We start from the raw sequence: 17,354 nt of genomic DNA, 5'->3' as shown, positions 1-17,354 counted from the left end.
TATGTATATATATATAGTTTAATATGTAGGGTTTTCTCTTAGACATCTATACACATATGTCATACTGCTAAGTTTTTCAAGTACTTTATTAAGGACAAGGATTCATGTTCTTGTGCCCTTCAACCATTATGTAATCAATAGTTTCTTGGTTCCGTCGATACTAGATAGAGCTGTTGACTTTCCTTTTTTATGGCACCATAAAATTTGTTGTACTGAAATAAAGGTTTACTTTGCAACTGAGAATTTATGGGCAAAGCTTCCTGCTGCTTCTCAGAACCCTGGAAAAGTGTGTCCCTGCTTTTGTTGATGGAGGTATTTTTAGAATCAATTAATCATCCTTTCGTGAGAATTCTTTGCATCATGATTAGCTCCATGTACGTGCAAGTGTGTGTGTGCTTGTGTGTGTACCCGTGCACATGCTGGGGACTAGAAGTTGTTTCATGCAGACGTGGATAATCAGGTTTCTGCTAAATTAAAAAGTTACTGAAGTCACGGACCACACTTGGACAATCTGTTTTCATTCTGCTAACTTCTGATCAAAGCATCCACTAACCATAAAAGCATCTTGCTTTCTTATTCCACAGAGGCTAGAGATTTGTTTTTCTTCTAATTTTTTCCTGTGCCTGAAAAGAGCAGACAAAAGATGGAGAGGGCGCCCCCGAAAAAGACATTTAGCCTGGGAACATTAGTGCAAGACATTGATTGTGTGATTCTTCATAGCTTACACTAAAAAGTAGAACATTTGAGCTTCACGCCACCAGCTTGTGAAGCAGGAGGGGCCCTTTGTGCTTAGGCAGTCAGGTGTCATGAAAAAGACATGGTTCTGGGGTCAGGAGTTCTCAGCTTGAGTTCCATCAGGATCACCTCCTCGCTGTGTGGCTTTGGGCAAGATGCTCTGTCTCCTTTGAGCCTCATTTTCCCCATCTGTAAGTTGGGGAAGCAAATATTGAAGGTAATGATACCTTCCTCTGAGTCATAGTGACATCAAAATGTGTCTATGGACTGAAAGAATTAGAAAAATGTATCTTATTATTGCTGCCCTATTTTGCTCCTTTTCTCCAAAAAGGAAACAGGGACCCAGAGAAGGGAAAGGACCCATCAAGGTCAGCAGGCTGACTCCCCTCTAGAGGTCTGCTCCTGAGTCAGGAAACTTTCACACCTGCAGAGGACATCCCAGTTATTCCAACTCCCTGCAGTCACGCCTTACGTGTCAGGTTTCAGCACGGGTGCCGCTCGGCTCAGTAGTCCAGCCGTCAACACTCAGCTGGGAAAAGCCTCAGTGTCCAGGCTTATAATGTCATATTGTAAACCAAATCATTGAACCAAAGGCGAGGAGCGCTCTTTCCCCAGCCATCTCATTCTCACAGTGACAGTTACTGATAACACCCAGGTGACCGACTCGTTCCAGCCGGTCTGAGGGTTTCTGTCCTTTAACACTGAGAATCCCCATCCCAGGAACCTCTTCAGCCCCAAGCAAACTGAGACAGTCACCCTAAATTTCTGTATTTCACTACAAGTCTACAGTGTGCCAGACACTGGACTGAGTTCTTTATTTGCATGTTAATTCTACTTATTCATTCAAAAAAAAAAAATGAGGTCGGTATGATTACTTCCACTTTCCAAGATGAGGAAACCCAATTCTCAGTGATGTGTAACTCGCCTGGAGTCCCACAGCCACCTGGCTAGAGAGGCCCACTGGACTCTGCTCTGAACATGTCTCTGTCACCCAGCACACCCTGAACACTCTCAGGAAGAGGAGGGGCAGACTGCTTTTGAACCAGATTATTTTATGACCATCTACTTATAATGGGTCTGAACTGGCTGGAAAACAATTCTAGTATTTAAACGTGGGGGTCGGTGAGAAGGCCAATGAAGAAGGCACCTAAAGACCCCAATGGGAGTTCTTACCACCCTGCTTCCTGAGTTGACCCCTTAAAGCCTTTTCTTCTCATCATGTGAAATAGAGATAATAAAACCTACACCCAAACGATGCTGTGAAACTCAAATTAAGCATTACGAAAACATTGGGTAATGTGAAAAACCTAATAACGTTAGCAGAAAGGGGTTAATTGATTCCCAGGAGTTCAAATATGGCACTGAGGATTTAGATGGCCTCGCTCTAGCAAGCGCAATATTCTTTCAACTTCTACTTTTTACTTTACTTCCCAGAATGCATTCCCACCATGGGTATCTTGAAAATGTCCAACAGCAGACATGGCGGTTGCTACACAGTCTGCATGCCTCCCTTCCTCGTCCTAACAGGATCCTAATTTCCAAGTGGGACCATCAACCTTGGCCCATTTTCAATCACAGGCTTTGGCCCGTGAGCATGTGAGCCAGAGTCAGCGAGGTGCTTGGTAGAGCTTCTGGGAAACAGATGTGACCTTCACCCTTCCTGGGAAGATTTCTCTCTCTTACTGGGTGTGGGCAAAGGCGATGGTAGCCTGTAAAGCTAACAGAGGTCTTAGAAGCATCAAGTGAGGAATGAGAGAGAACCCCTCACACTGTGGGAGCAGAATCAAAAATAGAAAGTCAAGTGGGGTGTCAATCATGTCAAGTTAGCCTAAAACCAGGTCACACACAAATTCCAGGTCTACCTCCTAATGGCCGAGGGACCTTGGAAATGGCCATTCACTGATATGACCTATTGTTTTCTCATCTGTCCAACAGTGATACTTGTATACTCCCCATATTGCATTGGATAACAATCACCTAGAACAGGATCTGACTAATAGTAAGTGCCCAGCTAGTGAAAGCTTTCCCTCATTGCCCTGCTCTTGAAGGGAGGACTGGACAGTGATGATGGAAGGAAAGAATTGAAAATAAGACTCTTGTTTAGAGTCAGATAAAAGTCAAAGAACTCTGCTCATGCAACACCTCTGTCAAGGGTGGGAGGTGAAAATGCTTGACTAAATTATTTCTTCCTGTCTTATTTTCATATGTTTGTATAATTCAATTTGCATTTTAATTTGCATGTTAATTTGCTTTTCAAGAACAACCTTGGACAAACCCCAGATGCAGAATCCTGTGTGTGTGTATGTGTATGTGTGTGCGTGTGTAGTGAAAACACAATTCTCTCAGCTACAGCCATCCTGAACCTCCTCATTTCCAGTCTCTTTGACTATATATTAAGGCCCTGGTCTCACTCAGTCTAAACTTGTCTAACTCTAATGTAAATTTGAGAAAGAAGAGAGAAGGGTCTTTATTATTAGGGGAAACGAAGTCTTCTCTTGCTGTTCAGATGTGTCTTGGAAACACAAGGGCCTGGCTGGCTCATCCTCAGCATCAACAATAGGTAAGGAAGCGGCATGTCTGACCCATTTGAACATCTTCCAAAAGGAAATCCTTTCTCCTCCTGCAGAAAACTCCAAGACTCCATCTGGCAAGTGAACACAAACAACAAGAGGCAGCTACATTGGCAGTCAGGAGCACAGAATCAATTGCCAGCCAGCTCTGCCCCCCTGTGCACTTCAGGGACCCCACCTATAAAACGGGCTGTCAGAAATTATGGGGAGTAAGAAACATGTCAACACCAGGTCTGCTGCTTCCAGTATATGTCCTGAACCCACAGGATAATTGGGGGAGTGAACCCAGGAGGCGTACAATGAGCACCTCAGTATGACCTCAAAAATCCCCTTTTGTTTCACAAGATCTTTTCTTCCCAGCAAGACCCCCTTCATCTCCCAACTCTTTGTGAGACCTTCACAACACTCATTGCCCAGGTAAACGCAGTCATCTCTGCTCCTGTTCCCATAATGCCCTGGACGTTTACAAGAACCCCGATGCATTGTTGTTTTCCATGCCTGTCTCCCCTGCCAAGTTGTGACTCTTTGGTTGAAGGTTGCAGAGTCTTCACCAAGCCATCGAAGAATCTAAGTTGAATGAGATGGAGAACCTGCCCTGGAGAAGCTCACACTCTAGGGGTGGACCCAGAAAGAAAAATGTAATTACAAAGAGATCAAACCCGACATCAAGCAGAGAAGCTGCACCAAGACGGAGGGGTCAGCTTTGTTGGGAAGAGGTTCAGGGAAGCTTCCCAAAGAGGGGGTACCCAAAGGTGAGGATCTACTTACTACAGTGTCTGCACAACTGGGCTCCAAAAAATGCTTGTTGAGTAAATGAGTGATATTAGCATAAGTTTTTTCCATTCTCTGAATAATTCTGGACCAAAGGGACATCTTCAAGCTCACAGCCCCACTCAGCTGCTCTAGCCATAAACACCAACTGGGAACTCCACAAATCTGTAGTGGCATTTGGCATTTTAGTAGGTCAGTGGAGAGTGTCTGCCATGTGGCTGAGATAAGGTCCAGTTCCTTGTTCATCTCTGAGATCCATGAATTATTAAATAATAGCTTTTATGTGTATGTGTGTGTGTGTTGCGCTCTGGAAGTTGGAAGTAGTATTATCTATTCAAATAGTTTATTTAGCTCTGGCCAACAATAATTCATGTAATGGTTCAACAAGAATTGATTGATCACCTATTAGATGTTGTTCTACACACAGGACTAACTACAGGAAATGAGAAATTCTCTGATCTGATTGAGTGTGGTTGAAAGCCCTCCTTGACCTGTCCACATGTCATGGAAATTCCTTCTTGATTAGACATGTTTAGTCTGTCAATTCATAGTATGACTTGAAAGTCCCTGCAGTCCCCTGCATACATGAAGCAAAGCCTTGCATCACTTTGTCCTTATTGCTGTCCCTAGCTAAATGTCATTCCCTCTTCCACACCCATCTCCTCTTTCTGCCTTGAGTTTCATCTGTGCTTCCTCTAGATTCTAATAGAAACCCCAGGAAGACAGAAAGCTCACCTGATTTGTTCGCTGCTGCGTCCCTAGCACGCAGCCCCGAGCCTGGCACAGTAAGGGCTCAGGGATGAGCAAATGGATACGGGATATGATGGGTGATAAGACGCAGGCATGTCCTCCTCCCGAACCTCCTCTGATCCCAAAGCCAGGGTAAAGGACCTCCCCTGGCTGCTCCTCCAGCCTCTCTGCCAGCTCCGCAGAGTGCGTTCCCTTTCCCTAATGATTTCTGTCTCCACTGCTAGGCTGTGAGCTCCCCTAAGGGAATGGCCATGAGGGTTTCATCTCTAATTCTCTGGCTCTGGCTCTGGCAGAGCTACAAGCACAGAGGCGTGCTCAGACAGTAAGTAATGGCTAAACTAAATGGAAACCCCTCGACTCTCTGCTAATTCTAGCTGACTGGCTCTTGATCAGCTCCCAAGGACCCACTCTACCCTCTAAACCCAAGAGCTCCTTTTTGTGTATCAAGAGTGGGATACAACCCCCTGAAGAGTTTCTTAAAGCTAAAAAAAAAAAAAGCACCAGCAGTGTAGAGATGGAAACTATGTTGGGCTGACGTCAGAGGCCGAGAGCCCAGTTACAGCACGTGAATGGGAAATGAAATGAATCATACAACTATTATTATTTATTACCATTAAAACTAAAAATTATATTCTGACACTGTATGCATAAGAATCGTGTGCATTCTCCAGAACTCAATGGCTACAGTTCCAGCGATGGGAAGCACAGGATGGTGAGGACCACGCTGGCAACAGCACATACTGTTTAGCCCAGGGAGGTGCTTCGTGGCTCTTTCTCTGTTTGGTCTCCTGGCAGAGATGGCAGAAGCTGGTTCAAGGCAGTGCCATTTCCTGCCTGGGATATCGCTGTGGTGAGAACTGTCCCCAGCCAGACATCATCAGGGCTTCCTTCACTCAGCAGTGCTGTGTCCAGGATGCTTTGTCCTTTTGGTAAATTTAGGCCTGGGGAAAGGAAGGCAGACATTGTCAAGTATGTCCCTTACTTCCTCCCCATAATGCCATCCACACCGATGTCCCTCATTAACCACGGAGGTGTACAATTTCAGCAGCTCCGAATCTACTAATGCAGCCTCAAGTGCTCATTTAAAATGTATTCGTAAGTACATGGCAGAAGTCTCAGTGTGGCTGCGGGGTCTGCCCGTCCAAAGAAAGGCATCATCCGTCCATCACTCACTGATACCCAGCTTCGCTGAGAACACATATGGCTGCAGCAACCTTTCCAGCAAGAACTCCTTCCTCTGCGGGGGCCAATGGCTCCTAGAGGGAACATCTGGTGAACCACAAGATCTTTCTCTTGCTCCACTACATCACCCAGAATTACATGCATTATGGAAAGTACTGGTCTACTTGCCAGTCTGCAAAATCCCCACAAAATGATATCGTGCCCAAGACAGGCCCGGCTTCTGTTGGGGCCAGTTGTTTAATTTCCCTGTGTCTCACTTTCCTCATATAACCAAAGAGGAATAGTAATACCGACCTTCTTCCAAAGTCAAAAAGAAGAAGGAGCAGCTGCTTTTGAACACATGATCTTGGTGGTGTCAACCAGCAAGAGATTGATAATCTTGCCAATGATAAGAATACTAAGGACAACCTAGTGATGGAACATGTTTTTGAGAAGTCAGCCATGTGCTAAGCACTTACATGTGTTATTACATTTAAGTTTCACAATAAATCTCTGAGGCAGGTTTTATTATCTCCATTTTAGAGATGAATACACAGGCTCAGAGATACTGAATCATATGCCCAAATCCCCATGTCTAGCTATATAGTAGAGTCCAAGTTTAAATCCAAGTGGTCTGACTTCAAAGCCCAGGATCTTAGTCAATAATATAGGTTGGGGTAAGGAAAAGAGGTAGATGTATGAATCAGAGAATATTCCAGATATGGGAAGCTTAAGGAGCTTCTCCCCCACTGCCTTGACTTTGCAGCTGGGGGGGATTTTGAAATTGTAAACAGGCCCCAGGTGCCAGCCTTCCTCACCAGACAGTCTCCTGCACTACTTGCTTCCATGCTTGCCCTGTGTAGACCAACCCCCACTGGTGGCCAGGTTGAGCTTGCAGAAACAGGAATGAGATAATCATGTTAGTACCTTGCTTAAAATATCTCAATGGACGAGGAAGAAATCATTACCATCAATGAACAGATGGGAAAACAAAACTACAGCCAACTTATAATTAGATATGGTAGAGTAACTACTTAAATCAAGTTTTTCTGACCCAAAGCTGTGCTTTAGCCCATCTGACATCATACCTTCAGCTGGGGATGTTTCAAAGGACAGCGCAACTGAGCCGAAACTCAGAGAGAGATTGGGCCTTAATTTCTGTGTTTGAGACATCTCTCTAGCCATTCTTTCCCCATGGTATTGGACATGAGCTGGAGAGAGGCCACCACAGTCTGGAAATATTGCAGTTATACTGATGATCGATGACAAAGGTCTGCACTTAAACAATGGGAGTAGGGATGTAGAGCAAGACAGAATTGGTAGAAATGGTGATGGATTGAACTAGAAAGTAAAAAAAAAGGAATAAAAAACAGAATTCTAGAATGATCCAGCCTTAGTCCAGATAATTAACATCAGCTATTTTAATGAACGACCCAAATATCTCAGCAGCTTAACATCATAGTCCAATTGGGTGTTTAACTGCAAGACTTCACTATGGTGACTCCTGCGGGGCCACCATCTCTTAGGCAACAGGTCAGTAAGTTCTGGCCTGTGGGCCAAATCCAGCTACTGCCTGTTTTTGTAAATAAAGCTTTATTGGAATATAGTCATGCTCATTGATTTACATGTTCTCTATGACTGATTTCAGATGACAGTGATAGTATTGAGTAATTGCAACAAAGACCATATGCCTAAAGTATTTATTACCGGACCCTTTAAAAAGAAAAAAAAAGTGTTCTCCTCAGGGTCTTCCACTGAATCCCCTTCAATCAACCAATTACTAAAAAGAGAAAGCACAAGGAATGACACAAGAGGTTTCTGGCCAGAACTGAACACAGGGCGGACCATGCCTGGGGCCGTCCACCTGATGCTGGCCGGCACTCAGTCTCCTGGCCGTGCCCACTGCAAGGGAGGCTCAAAGGTGCAGAGGAGTCCCTGAGGATGAGAACTTCATCCATGCCAGCATCCATGGCTCTGGATGCCCTTCCTTCTGCTTGACTATCATCCTGTGATTTCCTTAGAATGGAAAATCTACATATTCTTGCAAAATGCTGTAAACAAGCATCTCTCACTGAGAGGCATTAATGACTGACATGAACTACAGAGCCCTGAGGTTAAACAAATGTATTGTTTGTGGATAACAGCAGAATAAACATGACCCTAATTAGTACATTTTCTCAGTGCTATATCCTCTTTATTAGCTCAAGGAAGGGCAGAAATGGAAATTCAGTTAAACTCAATAATACAAAGTGTCTGCTTTAAGCTCAGTGTTGTGCCAAGCAGAAAGGAAAATAAAGACATACCGGATACCTGTGGGGACCTCATTCTATGCATGAAATGCATAAATATAGAAATAACAAAAGAAGCATTATGTCTAAGTTCAAAAAAGGTGGAGCTTTATCTTTTCATCAGCTCAGAGAAAGAATATTCCTTAAGGACTGGGTCATTGAGATCCACTTCCTGAAGAAAAAAGAATAGGAGCCATTGTGATTTATTTCCTATTTTCAATAAAAATTAAAATAAAGAGTGAAGGTTGGTAAAATCTGAAAAAAATGCTTTGCAACCTAAAAGTCATTCTCGCTATGTAATATCCTTTAATATTCTTCAAAATCCTGTGAATACAGTTCCCTCAGGACTAACTTGCTGTCACCGAGAATCAGCCAGGGGTTGTGACCTGTCCCAGGACACACACCTGTGAGGGCGAACAGCAGCACTGAAACAAGCATTGAATTTTTTATTTCTTTTTTTTTTTTTTTCTTTCCCTCATTTCTAACCCAGGGCTCTCAAGTCTACACCATTGTCACTGAAAATAAAGCAATGTCCTTTGACAGACTGACACAGAGACAAGAGAGCTCGTGAGGTGCTCCAAAGTAAACAATGAGGGGAAAAACCTTCCAATACAAAGAGTGAAGTGTGTGTTGGCCCAGGGATGATCAGCCGGGGGCCGGGGAAGCAAAGCCAGAGGCCCCCAGCTCTCCCCAAAGATTGCTCCATCCCATTCTCAGGTGGAAGGCATCTTTGAACTTGAAACACAACCATCCCAACAGGTAAACGAAGTGGAACCATAAGGGCTGTCAGTTCCATCAAGTTCAGTAATGAATTAAACACAGCATAATTGACCCAGAATATAGCAGTCCTTTGTGGATGGCTCTGAGAAGCTCTGGCTCCAACCTGGGCTGATGTCCCATGACCCCCAGGGTCTCTGCCATTCACCATCTTGACTCACAGACAGCTGGGAGAATAGCTCCTGAAAAACAGTGGCTATCTGAGTATCTGATATATATATGTACACAGTGTTCTGCCTACATCGGCAGCAGGCTCTCTAAGGAGGTCCGTGGGGCACAGAAGCTCCATGTCATGTTGTGGTGCATGTGAACCAAGCATTTCCAGGGAGTCAACAGCTGCAGTCACAAGGACCAGTTTGGCAGGGGGATTTCTCTTTGGGTGAGGCTATCAATGGAAATGGGAAACAGAATGAAGTCCAATTTGCTTTGACCCCAAGGGATCAAGTCCACACGTCTGCCATGACATAGGAGCTATCTGCATCCTGGTTCCTATCCACACAAGCAATCTTTCTGCACCCAGTCCCTCCTTCCCCATGTTCCACCAAGATGATCCTCTCAACATGTCCTCACCATGTACCTAGGCTTACTCATGATTCCAGTTACTGCTTTTAGGTAAGCCTCTCCTACTTTCTCCACCTGACAAACTCCTATCTATCTTCCATACTCAGCTGTTGTCACTTATCTGTGACAATCTCTCCAAGTTGTCCTTTCAGCCATCAGAAAGCCACTCCCTCTGCTTTGCAGCCATAGCCTTTTGTATATGTCACTATCAGAGCACATGTTATATCCTGTTAAAACAATGTGTGTTCTGGCATGTCTCCCTGACTGATCAAGTGAGAAGGCATGATGTCTAGTTCTTCTCTGTCTTCTCCACACACCTACCATGCTGTCTACCACACAGGGGACACTCAACAAAAATTTTGCTGAAGATAGTAAATCCCAGACAAAAATCAGGCTGGAAGGAAACTGAGAGAAAATAGCGGAAGCCTAGAACTGAAGCCTGAAGGATCCTGGACCCCCCCGCTATCTGCCCGCGGGGTCCTGGAAAGCCAGCAAGCATCTAGAAAGTGAGAGTATTTTGTCTACCTCGCATAACTAAAGTCAAGGCTAAATGATAGAACATTAGAGTGGAATCTCCTGTTAATTCTGTCAACAATGAATTAGTAAGAATACGAAAGGAATTTTCAACATGTACTCTGGCTGCACTTTTCTGTTGCTGCAGTGTTAAGTCAGGAAATAAAAGAAGATGGTATCAAACCCAGAGGATAAAAGGAGGGTCTTTCAGTCAATGCGCTGAACAATAAATTCAGATTTATATGCAAATGGTCATTTGGTCCCAGAATGACGAAGAAAGGAGAAAGGAGAAGGCAGGGAACCCACCGAATGAAACCATGGCCTCTCTGGCTTTCCTTATGCTTCTGGAAGCTCTTTCATTATGCCATTTGTCAGTGTTTGCATTTGTTTATTAACATACAGATTCACTCAAAGACCCACACCGCGCCCTCTCAGAGTTCAGCAGCTCCCAGGAGGTTGGTTCCGCTGTAGAGAGGTTTTCTCTTTCCGACCAGCATTATTGCTTTAGAGTACACAGTGCTGTATGTGCCTTATTTACTAGTAGAAATAGTGGTAGCAATGGTGATGGTACAAATGGTCAGCAAGGAAATTCACATTTGCTAAGAGCTCACTGACACCCCTGTACCAGGCATTCGTTTATTTAATCCACACCTGAGTTTATCTTCAAAATCCACCTGTAAGTGACTTACTATGTTTTATTCATTAAATATTCAATGAGATCTTCTAGCACTGGGGATAGTGCAGCAAACACACTAGTCAAAGTCTCTGGTCACCTAATAATTATTACCTGATGGAGGGAGCAGAAAGACCATAGAGAAACAAACAGCCGTCACCTCAGATCATGAGTTTTTGGAGGAGCTGATGTGACAGGGAGCAACTGAAAGGTGGCTTTTATGTTAGGTACCAGGAAAGTTAGCACCAGTCTGATTTTACAAGTGAGAAAATAGAGACTCAGAGAAATATAAGTAACTTGTTTGAGATCACACAGCTACACAATGACAGAGCAAGGCCTTAAACCTAGGTCTGTCTGACTCAAAAGTGATAAAGTAGGTCATACAACAAAACATAGTCAAAAATTAAAGGTATTATTCTCTAAGCCTCTGTTTAGTAGCGTCTAAGGAGTAGGACAAAAGTCAATGTTGGCTGAAATGATTGCAGAAATCTTCATGAGGGAGGCAAAACATAAACTGGTCTTGAAGTATGATTAGGCTTGAGAAGGAAGGAAAGAAAAGAAAGGAAGGAAGGAAGGAAAAGAAAGGAAGGAGGAAAGAAAGAAAGGAAGGGAGGAAGGAAGGAAGGAAGGATAGGGCTGTGAACAGGAAGAAACTGATATTTATTGAGGACTCATAGTGTCAGGAACCATGGTAAACACTTTAGCTATGACATATCAGTAAGTACTGGAATTGTTTAATAAACAGGTAAGCAAGGCAGATACTTAATTATTTTACAGGTAAGAAAACTGAGATTTATAGTGATCAAGTGACCTTCCAAGGTGACACAGTTGGATGATCACACTGGCCATTAAACATGTAGGTAGGAATTGGCATGCTACCGTATGCAAGGAAGACTAAGACAGCCGTCCCTGGGGCAGAAGTCCACATTGGGGGTTATTGAGAAGTGTAATTCAATGGGTTCATAAACCAGTGAGGCAGTTTAGAGCACATTCAAGGAGACTCAGTGGAAGTTCGAACTGGCATAGGCAACAGTAGGCGGCTATAGCAGCTTTTCAGTAAGAAAGTGAAATTCAGAGGTAAAAATCAAAGCTGTCTCTAACCCTACTCTTTCCCCTTGAAGTCATCACTCCCGAGTCTGGACCCCAAAGATGTTCTCCTCTCTTGTTAAATTAGAATGAGCTGTAGCTCCTCCCTGCTAGACTGGGCTTCTCAAGGACTCAGACCATGCCATTCTTGTTCGTTCATCTTCTTGGCTTGACAGGACCGGGCACGGAGTGTCCGATTCCAGCCAGCAACCCCTGTTACAATCAGGCAGACAGACTACCTAGAAGATGAAGGCAAGGAGAGTACGGATGCAGAGAGTCCCAGTGCCAGATCCAGCCAGGAAGGCGTGCACCCAAGGGGGTCTGAGTCACCAGGGCCAAAGGGCTGAAGGAGACTCCCCTGAAAGAAGGTCACCACTGTGACGGTGGGGTGAACCACCAATTCTAGGTGTGAGTGAGGCAGGACTGAAAATAGGAAAATGAGCCAGGAGGTCAGTGGACGAATCAAAGACAAAGTGGAACACAGTGTGAAGGTGGAGTTGGGGCAAGGGATCTGAAACTAAGACCATGAGCGATGATGAACTCTTTGCTGGAATTCCCCTTCGTATGTTTCCAAGAACCAGCAACAGGGCAGATGCAGTGACTTCAGGACGACTCACTGGAAGGGACACCTGTTAAGCACACATTTAAAAAGAAGACGGAGAGAAGGTAGTCAGGAAGGGATATAAAGGTGAGGAACATAGAAGAGGGAAAAACTGAGGCAAAGGGGAAAAAGGAATCATATATGATCATTTCAAGAGTCATTTATAACAGGAGTAAGGAAGCTATAGCCCTCAAGCCAACTGAGGCCTACCGAATGTCTTTATAAGTAAAGTTTTATTAGAACAAAGCCATAGCCAGTCATTTATATAGCTGCCCCTGCCCCTGCACAAGGATGACACGCAAATTCGTGAAGCGTTCCATATTTTTTCAGCCCTGGCTGGTTTGGCTCAGTGGATTGAGCATCGGCCTGCGAGCTAAGTGTCGCTGGTTCGATCTTCCAGTCAGGGCACATCAGAGAAGGAAAACTCTGACTCCAAAAAACCTCCGCTGCCTTGCGGCATACCTCTTCAGAGGAAAGGCTAAGGGAGTAAACCCCGACAGAAAATCCGGAGCCGGAGTCCCTAAGGTGGTTTGACGTTGTAGTCAACACCGGCAACTCCTGCGGCGCACCTGAAGCCAAGCTGTATTGACTCCGTCTTTCCCTTGGACCCTTCAGCTGCGAAGAGAGGGGGGGTCTGCTGCATGGGCAACAGCAGACCCTCCATATCACCCTGCCCAGGCTCTGTAGCTTCAGCTTCACTGGAGAGGACACTCCAGCGTCATCGCAAGATGTCGATTTAACACGGGAGGAGACAGATACCGTGTCACTCCCGAGTCGGACTGCACAGCCATTCTCGGTGGTGCAGATAGACTCTTAAGAAGCTACACCATCGTCTCTCGAGACGGACGGCTGCCGACGACGACGACGATATAGCTGCTGCGACACTACAGTAGCAGAGTTGTTGCAGCAAAGACTGCCTCACCCACAAAGCCTGAAATATTAACGATCTAGTCTTTTCTGGAAAAGGTTTGCCAACCTCTGGTGTGAAGTGAAAGGGGATGGTACTATGACCACAAAAGTGAGTGATTAAAGATAAAAGTAAAATTTGTAACTGAAGTTAGAATCTTGAATGCCTTGCTGAGAAGTTCGAACTCTTTCCTGCAGGCAATGGGGATCCATCCAAATAGCCTAAAGTATAGAACTCTGATCTCCATAAAAATAATTCAAAGCTAATCGAAGAGCTGAAATGTTTCCACCCATAAGAACAGCCATCGCACGTTTAATCAGCAGAATTCTCTTCTCGCCTCAGTTGAGATGTAGAGACTGCATGCCAGTCACCAGTCTACTACCTTGGAGCATCACATTACCTCTCTGACCTTGAATGGCCTCATGTCCAAAATGAGGAAGATAATGCCACCATGGGCTTATAATGAAGATCAGAGTTAGATACGAGAGAAAAAACGATTTGTTAAATAAGGAAAATACCTTGCAAATGTCCAGGAGTATTCACTGATTTGCTCACCAAAATAATGTATCGAGTGTCTATTGTGTGAAAGGGGACTCAGAAGTGAGGGGGGGCTAAGACTCATAGTCTAGAAGAAAAGACGGCCTACAAAGCACTCTCATGGGATCACATACAATACAACGGAGGGAGAAACCTCTCTGCTTGGGCAGAAGCGGGGCTGCCGGGAAAGGGTCAAGGAGGGGTGTCTAACAGGGAGCAAATGTTCCCCATGCTGAGGAAGGAGATAAAGAGCATGTGCAAAGGCCCAATGTGGTTTGCCCTGAGCAGCACCTGGGAGCTGCCTGCAGATGCAGAGAGAAAGGAGGCAGAAGTATAAGGCAGGATGTCAAAGGTTTTTATATGCTGCACCAATGAACTTGGACTTGCTCCATAGGAAGTGAGGAGCCAGCCACTGAGCATTCGGTGCCCAGGAACGACTTGGTCAGAGTTGGAATATACGAGTAAATGGCTCATTGGATCAGGCTACGAGTTGCATTTCCACCTTTTCCTCCCCTGCATGAGGAGTCTACGGCATAACAGGGACCCATGGAAGAACTTTCTTTGGCCTCTTCATCCCAGGTAAACCAAGATTTCCATGCACAATGATTGTCCTCGCAGCCATTGAAGAAAAGCAACTGGACCAGAGACGAGAATAATAGCACATGAAAGATCCTGAATAATTCCTGCAATGTGACCTCTGGCCCTGGGACATCTGCCTACGAGAGAAACTCTGCCTACATCTGTGCCATGTTTCACACTCCCCAGGCCTGGACCCTCTCCAAGCATGACCCATGCAGCCAATATCTATCCAGCGGGGGAAGAGATAACCAAGTTATTCAGGAAAGGATGAAAGAGGGAAGATAATTGCCTGATTTGGGCTAACACAGTGGGTTGGGGTTTTTGTTCTTCTCTCACGTCCTGAGACCTCAACAATACATTCCTCGCCTTAGGAAAAAGGGGTTAGGATGTGACTAATAGAAAAAGAATTGCCATGGGAAAGATGCCCATGTGAGACTGTGCCAAAGGTCTCTCTGTGATCAGTCCCTCTGCTGATGGGACCACTTGAACAAGGGGGACAATTTCCTCTCTTTGTCCTTAAACCTCAGAGTGTCACGGAAGAGGGAACAGACCCAAGTTGCAGTCTGACATGCCCCAAACTCCAAGAAGGACTCCACTGCCACTCAGAGAGAGTCTCATCTAATAGGAAAGTGTAGCTCTTATAGATACATAGATAGATACATCCAAAGCCAGATAGCAAGCCCAACTGCCTGTGGGGTCTTAGGCCACCTGTTAAACTGTCTAAGCATCGTTTTCCCCATCTGTAAAGTGAGGATAATAATTCTTATGTTCTTGCAATGTTAGAAAGGTAAATTAAATAATAGATTCTAAATGCTAAGCAAAGCCTTTAGCATGTGCCCAACATATGGGATCTATTATTCAAATTATGCCTCCACTTGAGATGAATTCCCAAATTCATAATTTAGTCAGGTATGAGACATTTGAAAAAACAAAAAATGAAAACCCTGCAACTGAAAGAATTCAAGATTGGCCTCAGATCCTTCCTGGCTTGTGGATGGCCACCTTTTTTGCTGTGTGTTCACATGGTCTCGGCTGGGTACATGTGTGTGGAAAAGAAAGAGAGAGACACAGAGAGATTGCCTTCTTCCTACAAGACCATCAATTCTATCAGAATTGAACTTCACCCTTTTGACCCCATTTAACCTTCAGTACCTTCTTAAAGACCCTGTGTCTAGTACAGTCCCGTGGGCTTCAACATCATTAATGCTGCGGGGACATAATTCAGCTGCTTATCAAAGAAAACACATATTATTCATCCTCCAAAAAATGGAAGGAAAACTCACACTTTACATATGATGTGCTAAAATTAAGTTATTTTCTGTTGCGGAAAGGTTAAAGTTTTGATCTGAGTGTATAAGCAAAAAGAGTCTGAAAGACAAAATCAAGAGCGAATTATTTTTTCCCAGTAAAATTGAGATGGAAGATATAATTCCAAAGAGACATATTCACAAGAGCACCACAGAGTAGAATGTGAGTTACATTATGTGCACGTGTAAGTGGAGTCATATGTAGGTGACAAGGTTCTAAGGGACATCCGCGGAATGATGAACACAAGGGTGAGCAGAGGTGTACGGTACAGGAGAGGTGACAGCAGCCTTCTTCTAAGAAGTGATGTGTTCCTTAAGCCCGATGTTCCTTCTTCTTGAAAAAAAAAAAAAGTGTGTGTGTCATTAGTTATGTAATTAAGTCAACAATGAGAGAAAAACAGAGCCTTTTGCATATGCCTGCAATTTGGGGCGATGAAAATGGAGCAGAGGTCAGAGGGGCGTGGGGTAGGTGGCATGGCTGGAGAGACAGCAGAGGAGAGGGACCAGAGTAAAACGGACGAACACATTGGAGGCTATTATTTTAAAGTAAATCCCCTAATGTCTTCTTTACTGAGTTCTACTTAAGCTCTAATCACCTTTGCCCTAGGTTCTGGGAATTTCAGTTTGCATGTTGATAATGACACCTCAAAGCACACTGTTCTGAAGGGGAAATGCTATTTCAGAAGACTAAGCCTGTTTCCAAATGTCATTCTGCTCCAAGCCATCCAAATACTCCCCCTTCTGCAAGATAGCCTTGAAAGGAAACATAGTTTAAGAGAGGAATCAAGTGAAGAAATGAACTTCCAAGCAAAAAGGGAAAAGACCACTCGACTATATAATTTACCCCCAACGAACCGGTGTACTTATCAACCTCTTCCTATTGCTCTGCATTTCCGTGATGTCTATCATCATAGCACCAGGACTATTAGATGGGACATATGTGATTGGGAGAAAACTGTTAAATAAACGGGGCTTTGGAGAGCCTAATAACAGGTACTTTCCATACACAAAAGGCCCTCAGAGGGAAGGATCCCCAGTTTACAGAATGATTTATGTGCTCCCTGAGGTTCAGTCCATGCCAGATTTTTCCATGCTGGGTAAACTCATTTAATCCTATATTTATTAAGTGTAGTTAATAATTTCCGACAGGTTTACGTGCTGGCTCTATCACAGGACAGGGGAAATAGAAGCCAATGCTGGGCTAAACACTGTAATTCAGCAACTGTGTTACTGTGGGCAAACCACTGACCTTAACACCCCCTGTGTATAATCATGTAGAGTGCCTGCCCCAGTGACCTTTGGGATGGTGGGTATGTGTCAAATGTTTTAGTATATGAAAAAGTGAATAGGTAGCCACAAAGCTTAGATTCACTTAAATGGACAGTCGTGTCCATTTAAATTCTAAAATCCCAAAACAAAATTTTAGCATGGGTTTCTTTCCTCTTTGGGAAAACCAACAAATATCCAAGGAATAAGGATTAAGCGTTTTGTGACATCTCCCTCGCAAAGCAAGATCAGGCTCATACTGAGGCTGGAAG

At 44.3% G+C, this 17,354-nt stretch overlaps 1 pseudogene; it reads left to right on the top strand.

The window, feature by feature from the left end:
* Positions 1 to 12,761: 12,761 nt before the first annotated feature.
* LOC150003984 (U6 spliceosomal RNA) lies at positions 12,762 to 12,812 on the top strand (annotated as a pseudogene).
* The last annotated feature ends 4,542 nt before the right edge of the window (positions 12,813 to 17,354 follow it).

Source organism: Furipterus horrens, unplaced genomic scaffold, assembly GCF_987537825.1.
Source record: "Furipterus horrens unplaced genomic scaffold, mFurHor1.1.pri manual_scaffold_7, whole genome shotgun sequence".
NCBI lineage: Eukaryota > Metazoa > Chordata > Mammalia > Chiroptera > Furipteridae > Furipterus > Furipterus horrens.
This window is presented reverse-complemented; position numbering and strand designations above follow the sequence as displayed.